The following is a 4,208-nucleotide window of genomic DNA, read 5'->3' as shown; positions in this document are numbered from 1 at the left end:
CTTTCTCACGATTATGACACAAAAGCGAAGTTTGCAAAAACAAACGCTGAGCAAAACTGGTCGGACTACGAGAAACCTACGCCTCGGTGGCTACGGTGTCTTTGCTCACCAGCGTAATCAGAGTTTTTTTTCTGCACCCTAGGCTTTTTGGCTTTAGCCACAGAAAGAGTTGGTACGTGTTTAATAGTCTGTCCGCCTAGCAAATATTCTCTGTGCTCGACCCCCTCTCACGTTAAGACCTAGGAGCCAAGGTTGTGGGAACAAACTCTGAGTATAACTGGTCAGACTACAAGAGACCTATGCCTTGGTGGCTACAATGCCTTTGCTCACCAGCGTGATCCGAATTTGCTCACCCATACCCCGAGCTTTACGACCTTAACGACGGAAAGGGTTGGAATGCACTAACCTTTTTACATACAAAAAGGGGAGCAGGGCTAAAAAGCAATTCAGCTATAACGAAATTTAAGAGCTTGTCCATTTATTACAAGTTCACCGCCTGGCTTATCTGCCTAACTAAATTCTTGCACGGGATGTTCTCATCCGGTATCTCCGCAGGTAAGTCCTGTCCCAGCAGGGCAACACAAGTCGATCAGACGGCTTGGCCGCTGCCGAGAAATGGGTAGGGGGCAGCAGTATGCCCTAGGCGGGTTATGCTGACCCTGCCACGAGCGGCGGACCCGGATCCCACATAGACATATCTAGTAAGAGCTCCCCGAACCCATCACTCGTACCATCGAGGTAAATGTTGTGCCCAAGTCGATCGAATGGCTCAAAGCCGCTGCCGAGAGACGGTCACCCTTACTTAACGCGCATTAATTTTGCTATCGAGCCTCCGACCCCAACAACGGCGGGGGTCGGGCCTCGCTCGGGGGCTGGCGAGAGTGTCTATTCAGTAGACATTCTCTATGCCCAACCCCTCCTCACATTAAAAAACTGAAGGCAGGGTGTGCGGAGACAAGCACTGAGTAAAGCCAGTGGAACTACGAGAAACCTACGCCCTGATGGCTACGGCGTCTTTGCTCACCAGCGTGATCAAAGTCTTTGTCCCCGAACCCCGAGCTTTAGCCTCCACCTTCTTGGGAAGGGTTTGGAGGGGCCCACCTGTGGAATCTCCATCGAGGAGAGGCTGGCGGGTCACCCAGGTCGATCGAACGGCTTGGGCCGCTGCCGAGAGACGGATACAGAGTAGTGGGATGCCTCATGTAGGTTATGTTGACTTCATCACGGACGTCGAACCCAAACCCCACACGGACATCTCCACTAAGAGCTCCCCGAACCCATCACTCGAGCCATCGAGGTAACTTTACCGACCCCCACTTTTCTTTTCCATTGCATGATCATTCATTCATCCATTCTCATGCATGCATTCATACATTCATTCATTCAACCATTCATCCATACATTCATCCCATACATCCAAGCATTGCATATGCAATTATTGCATCACAAGCTTCGCGTCACGTCACGAAGCGGTAGTCGTCTCATTCAACATGAGCGACAACCGACCGAGGTTCGAAGGTCGACCCACGAAGGGCTCGAGGCTGCCTTGCGTCAAATAGAGCCAGGGGAGAAAAATGTAGATGAGGCCCAGTGGCCTTGCCCGACCCTGCTCAGAAGCGGACAGGGACATCTAGACCTTTCTCGTTCGATCCTAATTTTGAGCCAAGCCCATAGAATCTCCATCGAGGAGAGGCCAGCGGGCCACCCAAGCCAATCGAACGGCTTGAGCATCTGCCAGGAGGTGGGTTAAGGGGTAGTGGAATGCCACAAGAGCGCTATGCCGACCCCGTCAGCGAATGATGGACCCAGATTCCACTCGGATGTGCCTGTTAGAGAGCTCACCGAGTGCGACACTCGAGCCATCGAGGCAAGTGTCGTTAGCTCAGCCCCTTCGGTTACAGAAACCGAGGATGGGGTGACGCATGAAATCTGGCCGATCCCTATCGACCCCCATGGGCTCGGGGGCTTGAGCCGCCTGACCCAAAATTGGGAGTCCAACTAATCGGGGTTCGAAGGCTGGCCCGTGAAGGGCCCGAGGCCACCTTGCGTCGAACAGAGATAGGGGAGAAAATGCAGATGAGTAACAGCGGCCTTCGCCCGACCCACTTAGAAGTAGACAGGGTCATCTCAACCTTCTTATTCGATCCTAACCTCGAGCCGAGCCCACATAATACCCATTAAGGGGAGGCCATCGGGCCACCTAAGTCGCCCTCCAGAATGGCTTGGGCATCTGCTTGAAGGTAGGTTAAGGAGCAGTGGGATGCCCCAAGCAGGCTTTGCCGACCCTGTCACAAATGGTGGACCCAGATTCCACTCGAACATGACCGTTACCGAGCTCACCGAGCGCGACACTCGAGCCATCGAGGCAACTATCATTAGCTCAGCCCCTTCGGTTGTGGAAACTGAGGATGGGGTGATGCATGAAATCTGGCCAATCCCTACCGACCCCCACGGGGTTCGAGGGCTCGAGCCGCCCGACCCAAAATCAGGAGTCCAACTGATCGGGGTTTGAAGGCCGACCCACGAAGGGCCCGAGGCCGCCTCGTGTCGAACATAGCCAGGGGAGAAAACATAGATGAGCCCCAGCGGCCTTCGCTCGACCCACTTAGAAGTGGACATGGTCATCTCAACCTTCTCGTTCGATCCTAACCTCGAGCTGAGCCCACAGAATCCCCATTAAGGGGAGGCCAACGGGCCACCTAAGTCACCCTCTGGAACAGCTCGGGCATCTACTAGAAGGCAGGTTAAGGAGCAGTGGGATGCCCACAGGGGCTTTGTCAACCCCGTCACAAACAACGTACTCGGATTCCACTCAAACATGCCCATTGGTGAACTCACCGAGCGTGTCACTCAAGCCATTGAGGCAAGTGACGTTAGCTCAACACCTCCGGTTGCGGAAACCACAGACGGGGCGACAATCACAAAGATGAGCTGACCCTTGACCGAACCCCTACTACATGTGGGGGGCTGAGGAAAGTTAGACTCGCAAGACGACCAAACATGCAGTCGCAGAACGATGGCTCGGATCTTACGGAGGGGGTACGCATGAAAACAAGAGACGCTTTTCTCCTATTAATTTCGCTATCCTCTCCTCGATCCTTAGTGACACCCAACCCCAGCAACAGCAAGGGGTTGGATCTCACTCGGGGGCTGATAAGGGTATAAATACACCCTTTCTAAAACAGTCGTCGCGCCTGATCTCTTCCTCACGTTTAACCTAGTGGCAAGGTCTACGGAAATGAACGACTGAGCAAGGCTAGTCAGACTGCAAGAAACCTATGCCCTAGTGGCTATGGCACTCTTGCTTACCAGCGTGATCAGAGTTTCCCTCCTACGCATCGGGCCCTATGGTCTTAACAAATGGAAGGGTTGGAACACACCAAAACAAAAGAACAGACTTGGTCAAACGAAACAAAATGACAAGTTTGTTCAAGTGTTATAGAGGGGTCGGAGCTTGTCGCTTGTTACATGAATGATTGCCCAACCTATCTGGCTAACTAACCCCTCCGAGGGAGAACTATGCTCTCTATTTTATCCGCCAAGTCCTGCAAAAGGGAAGCCACCGTTGTTTCCATCTTCTCCAGCTCGTGGGCTTCATAGCTAGGCATGAAGCCATGGCTCATCGTCTCCAGGTCAATGCTATCCCCATAATGAGAACAAGCAATCACGAAGGATTGACTAACCCTGGCACGAAGGGCATTCCTCTCGAGCTGGCGCACCCGAGCCATGATCTCGATGGCACGGGACATGAGCAAGCTGGTCCCCTCTAACCGCACCACCGCTAGGTCATCATAGACCACTCCAAGGGTGGTGCTTAGGATACCGAGCTTGTTGCTCTCCGCCTAAAGATTCCTCCTCACCTCGGCGAGGTCCGTGGCTAGCCCGACAGAAACGCTCTCAGCCTCAAGCTTCTGGGCCATCGTGTTTCTGAGCTCGGCCTAGAGGGAGCCGACCTTCTGCTACATGTCATCACGCTCTTGGCAGGCCTGGTCACACTCTCGAAGGGCCTGATCACGCTCCTCATGAGCCATGCCATGCTCCAAGCGGAGCCTCTCCATGGTTTGGAGTAGCTCATCTCGCTCCTTGCGTAGTCGAGCGACCGCCGTGGCATCCAAACTTGCCCTCTACTCCAGGGCCATGAGCTTCTCCTCGGCTCCCAGCTTTAGCTCCTGTTCCTTCTCAACCTTGGCCAGAAGGTTGAGGATCTG

The sequence above is a fragment of the Miscanthus floridulus genome, chromosome 14 (assembly GCF_019320115.1).
Source record: "Miscanthus floridulus cultivar M001 chromosome 14, ASM1932011v1, whole genome shotgun sequence".
In the NCBI taxonomy this organism is placed as follows: domain Eukaryota; kingdom Viridiplantae; phylum Streptophyta; class Magnoliopsida; order Poales; family Poaceae; genus Miscanthus; species Miscanthus floridulus.
Note: the sequence above shows the minus strand (reverse complement) of the source record.